The sequence below is a fragment of the Python bivittatus genome, unplaced genomic scaffold, assembly GCF_059951505.1.
Source record: "Python bivittatus isolate LINGU-HERP-01145 unplaced genomic scaffold, Pbiv_v1 ctg000220_np1212, whole genome shotgun sequence".
NCBI lineage: Eukaryota > Metazoa > Chordata > Lepidosauria > Squamata > Pythonidae > Python > Python bivittatus.
In genome coordinates this window covers 172,004-194,204 of record NW_028277048.1, presented here as the reverse complement: position 1 = coordinate 194,204, position 22,201 = coordinate 172,004, and the positions used below count along the sequence as shown (strand labels likewise).

At 40.6% G+C, this 22,201-nt stretch overlaps 1 protein-coding gene across 1 annotated transcript in view; it reads left to right on the top strand.

Moving 5' to 3' along the window:
- The first annotated feature begins 376 nt into the window (after positions 1-376).
- The window catches only part of TRPC4 (transient receptor potential cation channel subfamily C member 4), a 149,759-nt gene continuing 127,934 nt past the window's right edge, over positions 377-22,201 (top strand). Inside the window, exon 1 of the mRNA XM_088137556.1 lies at positions 377-1,011. The gene's annotated coding sequence lies outside the window, so the exon portion shown is untranslated. The remainder of the gene's footprint in view (positions 1,012-22,201) is intronic.

Sequence of the window (22,201 nt, the reverse complement as noted above, 5' to 3'; positions counted from 1 at the left end):
GACAGCGTGTTTGTGCTGCGATTAGATGGAAGTGAGGAAGAGCCCCAGCTCCTGATTATTCACTACAAAAATAGTCCTTGCTATACAGCATCGACGCCTGTATTTTGTTCCCCAAGCGTGTTACCACCAAGGGGACAAGGCTTTAAAAGTTTAAAAGCAAAAGAGCTCGGAGAAAGAGAACCATGACGAAGTGTGAAACAGAGGTGGGCTCATATTCTTCCCGTGGGTTGCCCCGAGTGTGGAGGCTGCAGAGAGACAAGCAAGGCTGCTGTCGCCCGAGCCAGGCTCTCGAAGTATTGATACCCAGGGTATCAATAGGGAGCACCCTGCTTCCCGAGCACCATTTTAAAGCTGAGCCACTAGGAGTCCAGCCCACTGAGCGACAGCCTGGCGAGAGATCAAGCAGGTAGCCATCACCGCTAGATCCAAAGGCGGAAGTGAGTCCCTGTGTAACGTAGACGCGGGCGCGTTGCCTTTTCGCCAGGAGCGGCAGCGGCGCTATCCTCCCTTGGACCTGAAGAGGGCGCCTGAAATACAACGCCAATCTGCCCCCTCCCTCCACCGCCCAGGTGCGCCTCTCGGGAAACGAAGTCCTCCATCCTCGGCAACGAGAGCCAGAGGAGCCACAGCTGCAGAATTCTCCTCCCCGCAGCTTCAGTTGTTAGGGCGAGCGGACGTACCTTTTCTGCGTGCAGGAGCCGGCATGGGCTTTTCCCAGCGAGCAGAAGCTACTCTCTGCTCCTCCCCATCTGTTGCGCGGAGAAGAAGCCTCCAGAGCGGCAGCACTGTGCCGAGAGCTTGAAAGGAGGAGGAGGAGGAAGAAGGCGAAAGAGTCGCAATCAGAGGCTGCTCAGTCAAGATAGAGACAGGCTACTACGGAGACCCTCCGGGACAGGGCAGCGCGAACTTCGGGACCCCTCTGCGCAGACAGATTTGCCAGGCAGGGAGGGAGACACGGGATCCGGGAAAATGCAGCTGCCTCGCTCAGCCGACCTCTTGTTCTTACGGCCAGTAAGTTATTTTTCCTCTTTGCCCCCAGGTTCTTGCGATTCGAAAGCAATAGCGTGCCTTTGGAAGGGAATTTCCGAAAAAAGGGGAGAAAGTTAAAGTTGACGAGGAAGATCATAATTATTCGGGCATGCTCAATTGGTGTAATACTTTTCACAGGAAAACTCTCATTCCCCCCCCCCCGCCCCATGTTTTATGCCCTGAGGAACTTACAGTTTAAATTCCCGCAGCGAAGGAGAGTGTGAGACCTATTTTCCTTTTCCAGGGATGGTGCTCAACCCTAAAATAAGAATAGAAATTAAAGTGCTCCTGAGCGTATGCAGAGGCTTTTCGTTCTCTACTGAATAACCCATGGACAGCCCACCTTTACGACAGGAACTAAAGGATGTCCAGTTCAGAGACTGAGATAATGTTTTCAGACAGGGTAGAAGGTAACACTGGCAGGTTTGAATGAAGATATTTGGCTGTTAGAATTTAGCTTCTAGGTTTCCCCTCAACCTTAATAAAGATGGATTTTACTTTGAATGTTTTATCTGGTGAAAGAAATGTGTCACTTGGCATTGAGAAAACTAGGATAAATTTGGGGCTCAAATCTGTGGGCAACAGTCTCAGATACTGTTGCTCTTGCTATCTTTTCTAAGAATAAATCTATTTTTGTTAAAGACTACTGCCAAAACACTTATATGTTGCAGTGCAAGGCACGGTCTGTATTTCCATTTCAAGTTGACTGCTTTATTCTTTGGTGACGTCTTAAAGGGTGTGCAGTAAACAAAGGTCTGGGTGCCTCAGCTAATTGTGGCTTCCTTGTGTTTTGGTACATACAAATCTCTTTTAACTGCTACAGAATGAATCATCTTTTGCTCTAACATAACGTCAGATTATTGTTTTGCTTGAGAGTAGAGAAGTTAACATGTGAAAGCACCCATTATTCCTATCTGTAGTTCAGCAAGGGCGAAGTTATTCCCATTTCTCAGCTGATATAATGCACAACTGTGTGGGTGAGCCATCTCCACTAAAACATAGTTGTGTCTGAGTAGTCATAATATGAACATTTTGTCTACATTATTAATTTGTGATGGCTTATCCAGGCATCATTGCTATTATTACAGAATGTGTGAAGAGTACTCAAGTCCTAGCTGGGACTGGAAATGCAAAATTGATTTCATATTCTATAGAAGTCTGACAAGTCTCAGTTCTTCATTACTAACCATGTATTTTAAAAAAAACTTTAATTTTGTCTATGGATAACTTTACAATTCAGTCAAGAAAACAAATTTCTTTCCCATATAAATTCTACTTATATGAGAAGTGGCAATTGCATCTCAACCATTTCTATTCTGGAAGATGTTCCTTTTAATTTTAGCCCCAGCATCCTGCAATCCTGTAATAGATTTATAATGGATTTGAAGATATCATTTTAGTATTAATAGTTAGGCAGGAGAATGAAGAATGTTCAAATGATCATGCAGGGTTTTAGCTGTTTGCTGTTTTTGTTCAGCTAAGAATTTTTGACGAGAAATAAGGGTAATAGATTTCAAAATATAATACTAAAACATTCAATTGAATTAATTAATCAGTTAGAAAAAGGGGTGGAAGTATGCAGTGAAGTCTGGTCAAAGCATTTGAGAATGAGGATCATCTGATAGGTTTACCTGTATTTTGCTACTATTGCTAAGCTTCTGGTGATTTGATGTGTATTTTTGCTAGAGATTTGAATTCAGCAGAAGCCCTTGTTAGAGGATATGAGTCAGCCCTTTGGGGTAGACCAGATCAGGAAATAGACTCCACACTGCACTGGAGGACTAGAACTATATTTTATTGAGACAGGCTACAATAACAGAATCTTGCAAGCCTAATTGTGCTTTACCTCCCTTCATCTTTATATTCCAGTAAATCAGGGAGGAGGCTGCCTGAGTCTCTTCCAAATACTACCTTGTTTCCCAGGACTTAAGGAATGTTTCAGTCCTTTTTTCATATACAAGGGTTCTTGCCTATTTCCTTCAAAATCATCTCCCTGATTCTCTCCAATATGTTTGTGAAACATAAGCATCTTGCTGAAAGAATATTAGGTAATTTATTGAGGAATATCCCATTAAAAATAAAGTAAAATGCTCACAATATTATCTTGGGTACAGGGTCTGAATCGATGAATGTTGTCAGTTAATTATATTTGAAGTAAAAAGTAAATTAAGAAATACTTTGGTAGAAGCAAGGCTGTTCTATCCTCAACTACATCTTGAAGAGAGGGAAGCACAAAAGAAAAAGAAACAGGAAGTTCCCTTTATGTCTTAAGTACAGAGACACAAGCCAGTGAGAAACAGACCTTTCCTCTTGGTGCAAAGAGATATGGTATAATCTCCATCATTTTTTTCTGATTGGAAAGTTCAGTGTTTCATGAAATTCACTCATGATTTCCGATGTTCCCTGCTGGTTTCCCACAAGCAAAGTCAATGGGGAAGCTGGCAGGAAGTTGGAAGTCACTCTTGCTCCTGCTGCTTTTTCACCCACCTGCACTCTGTAGCGCCTGCCTGTGGCACCACCTGCCCCTCCACGGTACCCACACACTTGCCCGTGCTCCATAGTCCCTGCCCGCGGCACTCCACCTCCACTCACCCACCGGCCTGCCTGCCTGGACCTCCTGCCCCTTCCTGCTTAACAACCTGTGCAGTCCTGGGGTTACAACAACAACCGGTGCTGTAAGTCTTTTCAAAAACAGATACAGACTCATATCTGAATTCATTTCATAATAGCAGCAGGATAAGTTTCTTTCCATTTACATAAAACTATCCTCTTTGCTCAGTACAGCTAAAACTTTTCATAAAATCGCAATTCCATTTTTAGGGACTTAGTTTAGCTTCACATTGCTTTATTATATTTCTTTCCAAGTTTGGAATAATGTATGTTATGATTTGCAACAAACAAAAAAAACCCAGCTATGACTGGACAAGACTAAATTCTTAGTTAAAGAGCCCTCAAATTTCTAGAACACTCACACAGAAATCTGATGCCCAACCTTTTAAAAACATTATTTGAGGGGTTCAGTAGACATAAAATAATATTTTCTGATGATTTAACTTCATTTTTAAATCATAAGTATATCTTATATTTCTTAAAAATTGAGCCCACTGATTTTAATTCTTTATTTCTCAATTCAGTTATGTACTTAATGTTAGCTTTCACTCTATTTTTAAATTCCATATAAAATTATTGGTTTTACTTCATGCCCGGTTCAACTTAAGTCTGAATGTGCTAAAGATCTTAGATATCTCATCTCTTACCATAGACAATAATGAAATCAATAAATACCAATAGAAGAGAATATCTGTAGCTCAGGGTTGAACTGTGGAGTCCTTGGGGTTCTCTGGGCTTGGTTGTTTTCTTGCAACTGGCTAGGTAACATCTTCAGTGCGCTGAACCAACCAAGCTCAGAGAACCCCAAGAACTCCACAAATCAATAAATAGCTGCTACTTTTTAAAAAACTTTTTATAGGCATAGTTGCCCATTCCGAAGAGGATGGAGTCTGCCAAATTTTAAAAGAAAAACGGATGCAAGGAATTTTGTGCATGGGAACTCTTTAGTCTGAATGATTTTTTTTTTAAAGGGTTTGTTTACCATCATCACCCAGATTTGTGGTGGCAAAATGCCATGTACCTTAGAGATGTTTCAAATGATGCTACATTTCTAAAGAATAAATGCAGACATTTGGGAGTTATGATAAATGAAAAGATAATGGAATAGATACATTTATTTTGTGTATGTGTGTGTGTGTAGATATCTGTAAGATCAGCATCAATTTGAGGCATAAATTAATACTGTAAACCCTCAGCATCAGTGTCATCATAGCATGAAATGTGGGACTGCTCTTTGGACTTTATGGCACAGGCAGCCTCTCAGCATATGCTTTGTGGCTTCTTATCAGTATCCTCTGCTCCAACCATCTTTGATGAATGACTAGAATTTCTGAACATGAATACATCCTCTGCTTGGCTTGGGCAGGAATGAGAACATTGGGAAACTCAGAAACAGGAATATTTGGCAAATTGTGGTAAGTTTTCCACAGTCTGAAAAACCCATTCAAATGTTCTTTGCCATAAGAGAACATAGGGTAGAAAGTACAGTGAAATCAGAGTGGTGATAGCTTTCACTCCTTTTCCCTCTGCTTATGTGCATTCAGGGAAGGATTACAGACAAAGCATATTATTTATTTATTTATTAAATGTGTATGCCGCCCATCTCCCCCAGAACATACAACAGGGAGGCAGGGGCAGAAGTTTAAGAGAACCCTGGACAGAGTGAGCCTACATATTCATGTTCAGAAATTTCAGCCACTGACCAAAGATAGTTGGAGCAGAGGGTACTATCTTAAACATTGAAGACAGATCACGCATGGCAGTTAGTCTGGCATTGATATGGTCATGCTGCTCTTATGACTAGTTTCTCCAGAAAGGTTACAGAAACATGATCTGTCCTACTTGGGTTCAGATAATTTTGTACATCTTCTATTACTTACTACCACCACATTAATAATAAAGTTAGGAAAGTATTTTTCAAATTTGGTCATTCTTTTGCCAGCTCCTCTCGCATCAAATTTGGCCTTATACTGTTCATTTTTTCAGAGTTATCCTGCAGATGGACAAAGTCCTGAGCCCCTCTACATAATTACATTCCAACAATACGTTGGGTTGGAAAGTATAGCAAAATACAAAAAGCGTACATAGCATGGCTTACGGAATTTTTTCCAACCTGTTTACCAGCAGTGGTCATAAGAAGCATATGCATATTCTTCCATGTAATAAAGCAATGTATGGTGTTAATGTGTGTGTTTGCATGCACACATTTTCTGCCCAGGGATTAATCAAGGTAAGTGCATTTGTATTGCCTCAGTGTGCATGTGCACATACACAAGGGACTGTGATGTGGGTACAGGTATGTTGCCTCTGCATATAGGAGAGGGAAGATATAATCAGGGTTGGTGTTACAACTGTGTGTATTTGTATCTGTGCCTAGGGAAGCATAGGGTAGGCTGAATATGCTCTGCTGTGTGTCATGTGACAGGGAACAAAGCAGGGATGGAATGTACTGAGAAAATTTTTCCTGGAATGTTTTTCTCCGTATCCCCTGGCTGGATCTGGTTCAATTTTTAACCCTGTTATTTTTTGTTGGCTTCTGCCACACCAAATTTGGTCTACTTCTGTTTTGTTTTCAGGGAGTTATCCTGGTGATGGACAAATAGAATCCTGAGCCCATTTGCATGATTTCTTTCTAACATTCTGTTGGCTTGGAAAGAATAAAAAGGCCTGTAATCCTAAGACAGCAGCTTGCAGAAAAAGGCTGCTATACATTTTTAAATTCCAGCATTGATGAATACCTATTTAAAAGATACATGAACCATCCATGCTATTAAATACAAAAAGTCAGACCTTGTGGGGGAAAATGAAATATGAAGTATATTAGGCTAATATTCCTCTAAAACTATCAGTGCTTTCAGATACAACAAATAAGGCAGAAAACAGTTAAATGAAACAAAAACTATAGTTTTTTAATTTGAATGAAGCTTAAGATTCTGCAATCAGTTTTGGTGCAAAAAAATACACTGATGCTCCCTGTGTTGAGATATCTCTTTGATGAAAAAATATATGCCATGGGAGAGTGCATTTTCTTCTCTTACTTCCTTATCCTCACCACAACATAACTCTAATATTCTATGAAGAAAATATTTGCATCCATTTTCAGTTGGTTGTCTCAGTGAAATCAAATTTGCATCCTTCTTTTTCCACCATACTACTGATAGTTGCAAAATTCAGCATAAAGTTTCAATAGCTATCTCTAAAGTACTGAAGACATTCCAAACATGCAGATTATTCTGCTATTCTTGTGGGCTGATGAGGATTCCTCTATTTACTGAGGTACCAAAGCCGTATCATATTTTGTAGTGCTTCCTAGAACCATCCCTTAAATTTAAAGGGACATTTTCAACAGACATAAATGCTTTTTAAAGGTCTTTCCAAGCCCTGTTCATCAGTTTGTCTATTTCCATCACTCAGCACTTATTCCCCATCCTTCTTTGCCAATTCATCAAAACTCATTCTTTCCAGCCAGCTCCCTTCTTATATTTACATTATATTTAAGAACAATGTCTGAGCATTTCTCACTGTCTTGCTCAGAGGTGTGGAATGACTGGATGACCTCTTTATTTATGCATTTGCTTCATAATCTTCATTTGGCATCTTGCAAAATGAAGCCTCTCAATGGTCATAATTTCCCACAACAAATAGGCCGATGTAAACTAGTAACCACAAATCTGTACTAGCTCTAGATAATGTAGGGGCAAAAAAGAGAATAAGAACTTAATTTGAGCCCCATGTGACACCTATCAAGTGTAACTTGCTGATTGATAGTGTACTTTTTAACTGAACAGGTTGTTCAGAAAAGGATTTCTCACAACTGTGGTGGGGTAATTCCAACCACAGAATTGGAATTTTGTGCAAGATGGGAACTCTGCAAGAATGGGAACTCTCAAAGGAGATAGAGATCACTGATCAATTGGAGTTGTGTTATTTATATGAGGAAAATCTGCCATAACTGTTAACTAGTTTAGGCAGCTTTCCCCAACTTGTTGCCTTCCAAATTGATTGGGCTCCTACTCCCAAAATTCCCTGGCCAACCTAGCCGTTTGCCAGGCTGGTTAAGAGTTTAGGCTTAAATCCTACGCACCCTGGAATGCACTAGATTGAAAGTGGCTGGTTGAGAATATAATTCAAACATAAGGCAGAAACACAAATACCAGTCCAAGAAATGAGGTAGAAACTGTGTGATACGTATGAACTACTGATATTGTTGTCCTTGGGACAAAAGAGATTTTTTTTAAAATCTAAAGAACTCCTATATGCTAAATTTAAGAAGAATCATTAGAAATATCAGGCATGCTCAGGATACCCCATCTCATAGCAGTGGATTTCACATTGTTCCAGATCTATACTTGCCTCCTTTTGGTATCCAAATTGTCAAATACAAAAACAAACACACACAAAACCTGGCTCTGTTCCTATGCCTTCCCTTTCTTTTGTAAAGCCATTTAAAATACAGAAATTATATACAGAATAATAGACATCTTAAATGCCATTTTCCAGTCTTCTACAGGTACAGAAAATCCACTTTTATAAATAGCCATCTGTTTAAAATCATCTAATGAAGAAGAGTCTTCTAATTTTTAGACAGTCTCCCAGTTCAGGTCTTACCTTCTGGAGTGAAAAACAAAATATAATTTGTTAGAATTTCTTTCTTTACAATCACCCTTCAGATATTTTAAGCTAACCATCGTATTGCCTCTTACTGTATAAGTCTGCTGGAAGTTTAGACAGTACAGTACTTGCTTACTTTTTATTTTGCCTTTATTAGCCATGTAATTCCTATATCAAACCCCAAAGTATCTACAGCAATGCCATTTGAAATCCAGATTGCTTGAACATTATATGGCAATTTCAGTTTTGTTTAACATTTATAGAATTGATGATTATAATTTTTTTCTAAGTTATATATGAGGCAGCATTGGCTGATACAGTCTTCAGCTTAAATGCCAAACATGTAAGAGAATTGTGATGGGCAGAATTTTTGAAGCTAACTTTGTCAAGCTTTACCATTGCCTTATATCAGAATGTTTTTGACTTTGCAGTCTAGTGTACAGCTCTACTATTCCTTGGAGGCCTCCCTATCCAAGTACCCACCCTGCCCAATCCTGCTTTCCAAGCCAAGACAGAGTTGACCAGGGGAGCTGCCACCCATTATGGCCAACTTTATATACATAGAAACCAAAATAATTTCTCTCACTGGAAAGATTTTCAGAAAGCAAATGCTTAAACCCAAGCTGTCTTATACCACAGTTTGAGGGGTGATTTGCTCTTCATAACACATGATAATTGTGATGAAAGATAGGTTCTGATGTTTTGTCACCTGACAGTCTTCCTAGAATCCTTCTAATGAAGCCATAGTCAAAGTATAGGCTTGATTCAGTTGGCTAGCCAGGAGTCACAGTGGATGGTATAATGAAGGAAATGGATTAGGATCCAGGATTTTCCTCTTTTTTGTTGAGTTTCTGAGTGGGATATAGGAGTTTTCTTTTTAAAATAATTGTGGTAAGCCTATTTACCACAAAGGGCTTACATTACAGTTTTTGTCCTATTTCAAAATGGTAGAAAAGAGTAGTTCTATGGGTTGCAAAAAAGAAGGAGTGGTTTATTTCTTATGGACACTCAACTATATTAAAATCTGATATCTTATCTCCAGATATTTTGGAGTTCTGTACTTCCCATCAGTCAAAGTTAATATGATCAGTGTCAAAGGGGTGTAGATTGCAACCTAAAACATTGCCAACATCATCCACTGCAAACTTGAGAAGATAACATTTCCTTGCTGGTGCACTTGGTGCTGGTACAGTTGGAACCTCTCGCAGAATGACAGCTGATTCTGAAACTGCTGAAAATAATGGTATTGTCTTGTTCCCGTAGAAGATCATCTGTAGTTGGCAGACAGATAGGGCTTACTAAGCTTCACTCTTTGCTCCAGAACAGCAACAAGTAGCCAGGGTGAATCAACAGTGTGGCCTAAAAGCTCCAAAGTCAGCTAAGGGAACAAGAAAGTTCCAAACACCAGAGGGTTCAAGACTGTAAGATCATTCCAAACCAGATCAGAATCTATTTAGTCTCAGAGTATAAAGTAAGGATTCCAACAATTTGTCATAGAACACCCAGAGTGAAAATGATGTATCCAGAGCAAGGTTACCTTCCAAATGGGTAGCTTTATCTCAGAAGCTGCAAACTATTCTGGGGGTACATCAACTCCATCTAGAATATAGATCTGTTCCAGATCAATACTAACTCCTAAGTTGGCATTTACTCTCAAGGAAGCCTTTCTTATAGATCTGGACTTCAACACTCTCAACATTCTGATTGTCCATCTGGCAGTGCCATTCCTTTCCCAGGCTCAAAGATCAGGCTTCTTGTTCAGACTTTGGGACTACAAGGCTCACATTCACAAGGTTTGGTTCCTCCCTGCCAATGATTGTGGACTTGGTTCTGGCATTCATTGGCATTAATCCCTTGTGGAGGCTAAGACAGGCATTCCATAGTTCTTCCAAACAATATCACACAGATGAAAGTTTGCAGGTGCAAAAAGAGTTAGAGGAGTACAGACTATATGTACTTTCCATTGTGGTATTGTATGGGGACATTTTTGTGTTTGGTCATATTTATTCTTGGTCTTCGGCTTCATCTTCCCAGAACACCTTGGTAAACGAAGAGGTTCTTTTAACTCTTAGTCATCTACTAATTGATACAAAGTGCAGCCACTTCGCAAAGATGGTATAATAGAATAAAATGGCTTCATTAATGGTTCAGTCAGCTTCTGTAGTAAATGATTTGTGTGGGTGCATGAGAAAGAGAGAGAGAGAGATTTAAATGCAGGTAGTTTATTTTTCTTAATTCTGATACAGGCGGATATTCAGATGAAAAGCATTCATTCATTCATACATTCATTCCTTTATTGGATTTCTCTCCCGCCCATCTCCCCTACAATAGGGGGGGACATTTCTTTCACAATGGCACTTCAAAGTGCTTACTTAATAGTGAGTGGATGTTGCACTGAAGAAAGGACATAGGAATTGCCTCCTTTAATAATGCAATTTTTCCATTCAGCTTAGAAATTCTTTTTTTTTTTTATGCTTGCATTTCTTGTAACTTCGTAATTTTGCAGAAGTACGCAGTAAAATGTAGGACTTAATGCTGTGATATTCTAGCATCATATTAGAAAAGGTGCACTGCAGAGTGGCAATATATACATTTCTCAGAAATATAAATATAAGATTTTCTTGAGTACTATAAAAAAAACACTACCAGGCAATTTCTGACTTACAGGTAGTCCTCAGGTTTCAAAAGTAATTGGGGCCAGAATTTCCATTGCTAAGCAATGTGGTCGTAAAGCTTGACATCATGTGACTACATCATTTAGTGATGGCAGTCCTGACAGTCCTGGTTATTATTGTTGTAACCCCAGGACTGTGGTCGTTAAGCAGGAAGAGGCGGGAGCTCCAGGCAAGCAAGCTGGTGGGTGGGTGGGTGCTGCAGGCAGGTGCTATGGAGCACAGGCAGGTGTGTGGGTACCGTGGAGGCAAGTAGGCGCTACAGAGAGCAGGGATTACCATGGGCAGGCACTACAGAGAGCAGGTGGGTGAAAAAACAGCAGGAGCAGGAATGACTTCCAGCTTCCTGCCAGCTGCCCCACTGACTTGCTTGTGGGAAGCCAGCAGGGAACATCGGAAATCACAATCACATGGCTTGCTGTAACATTGTAATCGTGAACTGGGCACCCAAGCATCCGGATCATGAACACTGGGATGCTGCAATAGCCAGAACTCTGAGGACTGGTCGTAAGTCCCCCTTGTTCAGCACCTTTGTAACTTTGAATGGTCACTGAATGGGTGGTTGTAACCCGAGGACTATTTGTAATTTGAGGGGGACTGGGGCAGTTTGTGCTAGCTTCAAAGTGGCTGTGAAAATGATTCATTCCAACAGGGGGTGTTAGGGATAGGAAAACCTCCTGCAAGCGCTGTTACTTGGTGAGATTTAGAGCTCTATCATTGAGTGTACAATGGAAGCTTTTTCAGTTTCCTCCTCTCTTTCTTTTCCAAAATAGTGGAAGGGTAGAGCATAATTTCCAAATCATGAGAAGTAATCACTCCACTTTATTCTACTTTGATCAAACCCTACCTGACTACTGTGTGCAGTTCTGAGCATCACATTTTAAAGAGGATTCAGAGAAATTGAGCAGGTTCAGAGAAAGGAACAGGAGACTAGAAACTAGATCTTATGAAGGATTGAAGGAGCTGAGTATGTTTAGTCTTCAGAAAAGAAGACCAAAGTATTTGACAACACTCTTTCAAATACCTTGAAAACTAGAAGAAAGTCGGTACCTGTTCTTTCTTATTCCAGAGTGCAGGTCACAGAATTATGGATTTAAGTTACAGGAAGGCAGATTCTGGTTGAACAGATTGGCGACAAACATGACATGACAAAACATAGTTCTTGACATCTGCCTTCACTCATGTCCGCCAGAACTCTCTTAGGACCCAATGCAGAGTTTTGAACACTCCCCCACGCTCAGCTATTTTATTGTCATGGCAGAGTCATAACAGTTCTTGCCTCAAAGGAAGGAAAACATATAAATGACCCATCCTCAGATGCAAAAGGTGAAGAATCTTCCTACAGGTCCCCTAGTGGTCATCCATCTGTGCCTTAGCATAAGCATCTTGTTGCTGCTGCACTTTAATCTGATCAAGCAGATCAACAGTCTGTCTCCCTGCCCCAATCTTTCTGGCTGGCCTCTGCGGAGAGGCAAAATTGCTCAATTGCAGTATTATAGCAGGGTGAGCTACATAGGTAATGTCATATTCTAGTTTACAGGATAGGGCATCTAAGAGCCCAGAAGATAAGAGAGATAGAAATTAAGACAGGAGGAAGAAGAGGTGTAAGAGTTTGTGCTTTCTGCAGTTTCTAAATTCTTGTGGCCTGTTCATATCTGAACTAGCTGCATCAAACCTTTCAGAAAATTCCTCTGTTGTTGGAATGCAGACTTCACTGAAAATGTCATAGTTCCTTTCAGCTGGGTGAAGCAACCTGGAATAAAATGCAATGGCAAGAGATTCAAAGTTCACCCCCACCGTCCACTCCGGGCAGAGAAGCATCAGTTTGCACTACAAGCTGCTGGGCGGGGTCTGGGTATCTGAGAAGCAGTTGTGAAAAGAAACAGTGTTTCAATTCCTGAAATGCTGCTGGCATAGACCATACACATTTCCATCCTTTCGTTAGGAATTGAGGCAGGGCTGTCTGTGGTCTGCAAAATTAGGGACTAACTTCTGACTGAAATTAGCAAAGCCTGTACATCCTTCACATTTTGAGGTGGTTGCCATGAAAATATGGACTGTACTTTTGTCAGGTCCATTTCTATGCCAATGTAAGGAATGGTTAGACTAACTGCTTATTTTGCTTCTGTACTTCAAGCTTCTGCTGACATTTTTTAACAAGTTTGCGGAGGTACAAAAGGAAATGGAAAGATGTGGTTAAGCTAAAGGCAAGATGTCTTGCTTGTTCATATCAGAGCTCCTAGACCCATTTCCTGAGCATGCATGAACTTTTGCACCTGCTCTAACCACATCCTCTGAACGATTTGGGGCAAGCTAGAAACTTGACTATTGGTTTGTGCTGCTTAGGTTAATGTTTTGACAACCTTGGAAGGCGGACACACGGGTGTGTGTATGTGTGTCCCTCCTCCTAGATGCTTCCTGATGACAAAAAGGTATAAAAGCTGTTGAAAACTGTTCTAGGTGTGGCCATTCTCTGTCTTTTCTCTGCCAGCCGGACAGAGAGTGGTCCAACCCTAACCCTAACCCTAACCCTCTTGGCCAACAATAAAAGCTGAACTTTCTTTGGAAAAACGTCGGTCTGGAGTCTCTTTGGAAATTATGGAATCCAGGCTAGCGAACCTTACACCTTCATCAGATTGCCAATTTAAATAAATATAATAAATTCACTCCCTTGGATGAAGTTGGGCTGAAGATTCAGTCCACTATCTCATCAAAAAGAGAACTAAAAATAACTCACAGTTGATTTTTTTTCCTGTAAAATATAGATGTTTCAATCACCAACCAAGAAGCATTCCCTTAAAAATAAGATGTTCTCCAAAATCAGTGCTGCCTAGATTCTAACAGACAAGAGAAGAAAAAGGGATTGTCTTTCAAGAACAATTTAGAAAGCCAAATTTTAGAGTATCAAGCATATTAGCAACTCTCGCTTGTCTGGAGTCAATTCTTCCATCTTCTTGTAAGGAGCGTTAACAGCCTGTTGCTTCTTTGCTTCTGTACCTCAAGCTTTTGCTGACCTAGTGACTGTGTGGCTAAGGGTCAGTCTAGATGCTAAAGTTATAAGGTGCTTATAAAAGTTATGCTGATTGTAAAGGGACATTTTAACAGTTTGCAGAGTTGCAAAAAGAAATGGGAAGATGTGGTTAAGCTAAAGGCCAAATGTCTGTCTTGCTCATATCAGAGGTCCTGAAAAGGGGAAACGTCTGCAGTTTTCCCCTTTCCTCCTCCCAGCTCCTAGACACATTTCCTGAGCATGCATAAACTTTTGCACCTGCTCTTGCCTCTAACCACACAATGCCACCACATCCTCTGCATATGAGGAACCCCTGGAACAAGTGAGGACTAGAGACTTAACTATTGGTTTATGCTGCTTAAGCTAATGTTTTGACAACCTTGGAAGGCGGGTACACTTGTGTGTGTGATCCTCCTCCTAGATGTTTCCTGATAACAAAAAGGTATAAAAGCTGTTGTAAACTGTTCTGGGTATGGCTGTTCTCTGTCTTTTCTCTGCCAGCCAGCCAGAGACCAGTCCACCCTGCTTTTCTTCTGGCCAGAAATAAAAGCTCTATTTGTTTTGGAAAAACCTCTGTCTGGAGTCTCATTGGAAATCCAGGCTAGCAAACCTTACATTCTGATTCCAGAAGAATCCATAAATGCACCTGTAATTTTATTACTATGCCCACATTCCAGCAATTTTTCTGTACTGAAATCATCAGATGGGCCAATGCATGGAAAAAATGTTATGTTGCAATACTGAAAGTGGATGACATACAATGTTATAGTGGATGTTTTGTCTAGTTTCAAGCACTGAAGAAGATTCAGCTACCAATCCAGTTAATTTTTTTGTCTGGCAATAATTATTTCTTGGACTGACTTTGGCTGCAAAAATGTAGGTTGGAGAATTTGTGAAGGGAAGATATGGGGGTTCAGAGATTTAATCTGGTGCTACCTGCATTCCAAATTAGATGGGGGAGTCTCTGTATGAGACACTTGCCATCGTGTGGAGGATCCTGTCCGAACACGTGATCCACAGGCATAAAGACAATTCTCTCCATCCCTTGTCCTGCCTGCAGATTGATTCTCTGTTCCTTTCAGTAGCATTTCTTAGAGTAGGTAGATGAAGCAGCAGAGCCAGTAGCTTCCTACAACTTGGTAACAAAATACAAATTCATGCATAAAATGCACGTATGTCTGTATATCTATATCTTTGTTTATATGTTTGTGTGTGTGTGTGTGTGTGTAAAATACACATATCCTTATTCAAAGATTTAAACTGTAAACAAGATTATACGTTTTTAGCCCATGCCTTATAATGCTTAGGTTTTCTCTTTCTTTCTTTCTTTCTCTCTCTCTCTTTCTTTCTTTCTTTTTTTTCCTGAGGAGGCTATTGGTCCCAACAAATCCAAAAGGAGACATGACAACCCTTTGGACTCCCTTGAATTTATTTTCTTCTGGAACATATGTCAGAAAAAGAAAATGCAGACAATAGGAATTGTTAAAAGCAAACAAACACTACCTAGATTTTTCAGTATGATTAGGGTTAGGATTTGACAACTTCTTAATTCCTGTTTTTTTTTTTCTGAGTTGGTTTTACAAAATTATTTTCTGAAATGACTGCATGAAAAATAATATGAATTTAAAGAGTTTAAAGATACAAAGAAGCAAAGATAGTTCTTCCCAAGGCTTATGTTGAATTTTTGAGGTCACTGCTTGTTGCTGAAATCTTCAAGTTCCAACTTCTTGCCTCAGGTGGTCTAGCTGAAAAGCTTTCTCCCAACTATAGAAATGACTGCCCATAATTTTTTATGTGCTGAGGCAAAAATTCAGATTACACTATAACTTTGATTCAATTATAGTTTGGAATTCTTCACAAGGCAGAATTACAATACTGTATATACAAATTTGAATGAATGTCTCATTTATTTATACATTCGATTTATTCCCCACCCATCTCCCCCCAATGGGGAACTCTGGTGGCTCACAAAGTATATAAAAACCTAACAGTGACAAATCTTACAATTAGTGCTATGTCTATTACACTATGTGACCAGCAGGGGTCGCTAGGGGGTCATTCAGGCTTTTTTCCTCCTCCGTAGATCTTTCTCGCCGCTCGCATCGATCGTCGCTCGTGCGGGTTGCATTCGGAGTTCGGCCAGCACCAGTATTTTGCTCCCCCACGCAGCACCACCGGTTGCTCCCATCTAAACGGGAGTCCCCACTTATCTACTCGCAGATGGAATAGCTTTCGAACTGCTGGGTGGGCAGGAGCTAGGACAAGGGACAGGAGCTCACCCTGTCCCGCGGAGCCGGGCCCGAACTGCTGGAGTGCCGACCATTTCTGACTGGCAAACTCCAACATCATTAAGCCCTGTGCCACTGTGCCCCTCGTGATTCAGTTTTCTTTAATCAACCACCAAATACTTTTTAAAAATATGTTCTATATGCTTAACTGAGAGAGATGATAAATGTTCTTACACAAGCCTAACAATAACATTTTAAAAACATTTGTTCCATAAATGGATTGTATATCCACTTGTACTCAAACAGCACTGGTTTCCAGATCTGACCTAATCCACCAAAACTGCTCCCATTCCAATGAATGTACACATTTCAGAGCTAGTAAAATATTGCTCTTATTCATTGGATGAAGATCACCTCCTGATAGCTGCAGATTCTATGTACATTACTGTACATGAATCCTTTTCCAAACCATCCATCCAGCATAGTAGATTGGAGTTTTGGGTTATTGTACTGGTCTTATTTGGGCATCTGTGCAATATTTTCCTAATGACTTCCTGAATATCATAGAAACAAATGTTATTTGCTGTTTTGCATAACATTCCATTCTTTATGGGGGTTATATGTGGTATAAACAAAATGCATAGGGAACTGGTAATGTAGATACATAATGCTTGTGCTATAGGTGTCCTTAAAGTTGATCTGGGGACAATTAAAAGAATTGTTCTCCCTTTGTGTGTATCTGTGTATTCCATATCTCTAATTTATAAAGTTTCAGAAGCTTATGATGAATGAAGTAGTTCAGAGGTAATTGTTTCTCAACCAGTTCAAGGAATGAAAAAACTAAAGTTTGTGCAGACTGTATAGCAATCAGTGTTGTGCTCTGTGTTGTGTTGTGTTAAAGACATATAGAGAACATGATAATTCCATTGGTGCATCACAAATTCCTTACTACCCTTCAGCTACACTACCTTCCTGCTTGGAGTAGAGGTAGGGCACTCTATTATATACAACTGCATAACGTATTTAGCAGGAACATGGTGTCCTGTCTTCCTAGTTACAGCAGTCAGAAAGAAAAAACTATGATTCAGGTTTTGGGGAAATTAATGGAACCACACATACTACTGGAGGGAAATAACCATCATTAAGTTGATAAAGTTGTTCAAGACACTCCTGGAAGTCCTAGTGCTTTCACAGACATGTCATCACTGTATGCTGTGAAAAATCTTGGAAACAAGGACTGTTTCATTCCTCTTCTCACTTACCATCTCCCCATGCTAGCAGTCTCCTTTATGGAGAGCTTAGAGCAGTGCTTCCTAAACCTTTTCCTTTATCACCCAAAATCACTTAATAAAAGAAGGGAGCTGGTGGGTGCATGTGTGTGAGTGAAGGGGGGAAGGGGGGCACTGTGTGTGCAAGTGAATAAAGGCCAGGGTGGGTGGGTGGGGGAGACTTACCTGAGCGACTTGCGGCCTCCCCTGCAAGCTTCCCCATTGACTTTGCTTGTGGGAAACCAGCAGGGTTGATCACGTGACCATGAGATGCTGCAACTGGTTATAAGTATGAGCTGGTTGCCCAATACCCAAATTTTGTTCACATGACTGCAGGGATAAGTTGTAAGTCCCTTCCTTCAACACTGTCATAATTTTGAACGATCACTGAACGAATGGTCATAACTTGAGAACTATCTGTATTATTAAAAACAATATCATTGAATGATCTTTATGTCATTTCAATAAATTACCACTGGTAATTTCATCAATTTTTCATCAATACTTTGGGAGATTTTTGAATGTATCTTAGTACATGTGGAAATCTTTAAGTCAATTTAAATGTCCCTGTTGTGATGGGTAATGGGTTTGTGTATCATTACCCAAAGAAAAACCACTTTTATCCAATTTTGGGTAATTTGCCCAGGTTTGGGAAGCACTGGCTTACAGTGAAATGTGTCAGTTTCTGTGGAGGCATTATGTTTATCTCCCTCCAAGACAAATATTTTTAAGTCCTGTATTTTTGCTTAAGACAAATGAGTCCAAAAGAGCCTAACATAGATATCCAGCCTTATCTTCATACAGTAGTGTCTTAACCATAATAATCAATTGATTGAACTGTATCCTAATATGCTATTACATCGGGACTTATTAGCACACTGAAGGTTAAATTTGCTAATTCAAAATTACTTGGTGTTGAATGAAGTAATATTTAAGAATACAAATATGGCCATTTGTATATTGATTAAATTTATTTATTTATTTATTAGATTTATATGGCCTTCCAATTTTCAATAATAACTCTCAGGGTGTTTGAATAAACATGAACACGAAGAATTAAAAATAATAATATACCTTTAGAACATAATAAGCAATAGGATAAATAACAATAACATAAGTAATCAAGACCAATCAACACATATCTCATTCATGAATCTTACATTCTACATGGGCTCATCCTATGGTCTGGCCCAGTGCTTGAGAGAAGAGCCAGAACATTAGGCCCATTGGGTGATATGGTGGAAGTCATGACCTGGTGTCTGGAGGCTGTCAGGGTCTGGATGGTGGAAAAAGGGGCTCAGACTCAACCCAAGCAAGATGGGGTGGCTGTTGATTCAAAGGCTAACTGATTCCAGGACTGCATCTTCTTTGGCTCTTAATAGGATTGTGCTTCTCCAGAAAAAGTAGGCTTGCAATCTGGTTGTCTTCCTGAACTCACGGCTTCTGTTCAAAAAGCAGATGGAGACTCTAGCAAGAAGGGCCTTTGCATATCTTCAGCTGGTGTGCCAGTCTTGGCCCTATCTAGTTGTTGCTCATGCCATTATCATCACTAGATTAGATTATTTTAACTCATTCTACACGAGGCTGCCCTTGAAGACCACCTGGAAGCTTCAGCTGATCCACAATGCAGCAGCACATTTGCTCAATGATCAGTCACTATACTGCTGTATTTTACCATTGCTGTGAGAGCTGCACTGATTACCAGTAGCTTTCCAAGTGCAAGGTGCTGCTCTGTTCCTATAAAGGCCTATGGGTTTCAGGGCCTGGGTATCTTAGGGACCACCTTTTCCCAGTAGTTTCTGCTTGTCATGCCCATACAACTAGGAACCACTAGAAACTGCTTGCTGAGCTTCCTATCCTACTGGGAAGTATGACAGGGAGAAGCCTGACTGCAGGCATTGTCCATAGAAGCTCCCCTTCTATGGGGAGGCAAGGATGGCCCCCATCCTTACAGCCTTCCAGAAGCAGGTAAAAATCTGGTTGTTTCCAGCAGGTTTTCAAGGATTATTTATAACCAGCAATGCTATACTCAATAAATTTTAATTAATGTAATTGATTAGATCTGGATTTACTATTTAATTCATTATTATGCTGATTTTATATTGTGTTTTATATGCATGTCTGTAAACTGCCTACAGTCTGTTTGGTTTCCAGCAGTAGATAATCCCACCAAACAAACAGTGCTTTCCTCACTAGCTGCCTTCAGATCCAGTTGTTCTGTAAGCTTCTTTGCTGCATTTGCCAAAGTTTATTTTTATTCTGGCACTATGAATCAATGAAAAACAAAGAGCAAATTGATATGGGAATGGCAATAAATCATTGTGTTGTGAAATCCATGTATTCAGTTTTGTGGTTAAGCATTCCGAATTAATTAAATAACTACAGAAATAAAGGGAAAGATTTCAGGTACCTTCTGTCCACTGTCATTTAAGCTGATGAAAACATGCAAGTCATTTAACAAAGTCTGCATTTATCCAAAAGACCAGTTACATCAAAATCAGAAACATTAAAAAGCCAGCCCAAATCATTTTCTTTTTTTTCTTTTTTTCCTTAGATAGTTCTGCCATTTGAAAATAGTCTTTGTTTCATCAGTTAAACAATAAGGGTAGGCGGCAGGAGTTTGGATATTATTCTGATAAGTAGTACTGTAATAGTGTTGGATAGATGGTGGGAGGAGGAGAGGCTGCCTGCAGGACAAATGCTATTTATATCAATCCCAGGTCTGTATTCCTTGGCAACTGCTAGTAGCAATGCTCATAAGGGATGATCCTTAGAGATGGAAATTCCTTTTGTGAGAAAAATGCCTTAATTGGGAGCATATACCCAAATGGTCCAGATCCCATAGCACAGGTGGCATAAATGTTTCTCTATGATTGGAAAGGAAGTAGTTAAGAAGATGTGAAGTAGCAACTTCAAGGCGTCTAGTAAAGAACAGATGATGGCATAATGCTTGCATTCCCATGATGGGTACTTGTCTCTGAGCAAGGCTGCATTATGTTTAGCTGAAATTATAGTGATTTAGCAGATACAGTGTAAGAAGCTGCAAGGCTCAGTTCCCAATGAAAGCAACTCCCATTGAAACCGATTAAGGTTCAAAGAAGAATCTTCTTGGTGGTTGCAAGCTACAGGTGAGACAGATTACAAGTACCTGATCAATTAACATTTGTCATGTGTTAACAACCTACTGTGTGTGACGACTTTCTGAGATAGCCTGAAACCTTTTGAGGGATGAGTTCAGCAATCTCTCACTTAACTATGCTGGTAAAGTTTATTTTTTCCAAAATGGCTACTCAATCTATAATGGAGTGTCCTGGGAGGTTGAAATGTTCTGATATTACTTTGTCCTTGTCCTTGCACTGATGTTAAACTTGTGTCCATCAATCCTTTTGTGCAAAGTTTAGCCTGTTTGATCTATGTTGAATCCAGAGGGGCATTATGGGGGCAGACAATGGAATATATCACATTAGAGCAGTGTTTTGCAACCTTAGCAACTTTAAGATGTGTGGACTTCAGCATACTGGGGGAATTCTGGGAGTTGAAGTCCACACATCTTAGTTGCTAAGGTTGAGAAGCACTGCATTAGAGCATTGTTTCTCTACCTTGGCAACTTTAAAATGTCTGGACTTCAATTCCCAGAATTCCCTAGCCACCATGTTGGCTGAGGAATTCTGGGAGTTGAAGTCCACACATCTTAAAGTTGCTAAGGTTGAGAAACACTGCATGTGAAGGTGCCTTTGAGTGTGTTGTTGGTAGGGCTTGTGATGGTGCTGATGGCTCTCCTAATTTTCCACATTCTTTTGGTTTGAAAAACAAGACAATAGTTTATGTACAAAACAAAATTGGAATCAACTTTTTATCCAAAAAGGACCCCTTTTAAGGCAATGTATTATTGGAAGCCTTAAATGAATTTATACATTTTAACATATCAAGTAACACAATTAACACCAGAAGGGAAAACAAAAATCAAAATGGAAAGCCTGTTTAAAAGCCAAGTGGAAATGGGGGGGGAGGATGGGGAGAAGGCAGGGAGAAGTGAGGGCCTCAAATGAACCATGTTTGCTAGGGGAGAGTGCTGTGCACCATGGGGCAGCCTTGAGAGGGACGCCAGGAGGGAGGAAATACTGTGGGCAGAAGGCACGTTCGCACCAGAGTGAAGAGGGGCAGCAGGAGGGAGGAAATACTGTAGGCAGGAGGCACGTTCGCACCAGAGTGAAGAGAAACGGCAGGGGGCGGCTGTTGGGTCAAGTGGGTATTGCAATGTGTATTGCACTGATTGGATTAGGAAAGTGGAATGTCTGCGGTTTTGCGGTTAATTAGCGACGCTCCGGGGCGGTAAAAAAGGTGAGATTGTGAGGCAAGCCCTCTTAGGAGGGGGAGGACAGATAGGGGGTATAAAAAACCTGTCAGACCTTGTTTTGGGGTTCCTCCATTGCTGCGGGAGGGACCCACCTTTGCAAACGTGCCCAATAAAAAAACTTCTGTCTACTGGACAACCGAACCCGTGTCTGTCGTTTTCTGACAAAATTGGCGAGCCAGCCAGGAGTCCTCGACGTGGACCGGACTGTGGGGAACTGGTGAGTAATCGGCCGTAGCACCCCGTTGAGGTGTCTCCCGTTTTCCCCGGAGTCGGGTCCGGGACGGGACTCCAATCGCCAGTCAGACAGAAGTAAAGAGGAAGTCGGCCGACGAGGGGACCTCCGGGAGGTCTGGTGAGTACAGCCTACCCATAATCTCGGGGAGATTAGCGTGGTTACGAGGCATTGGACGCCGCAA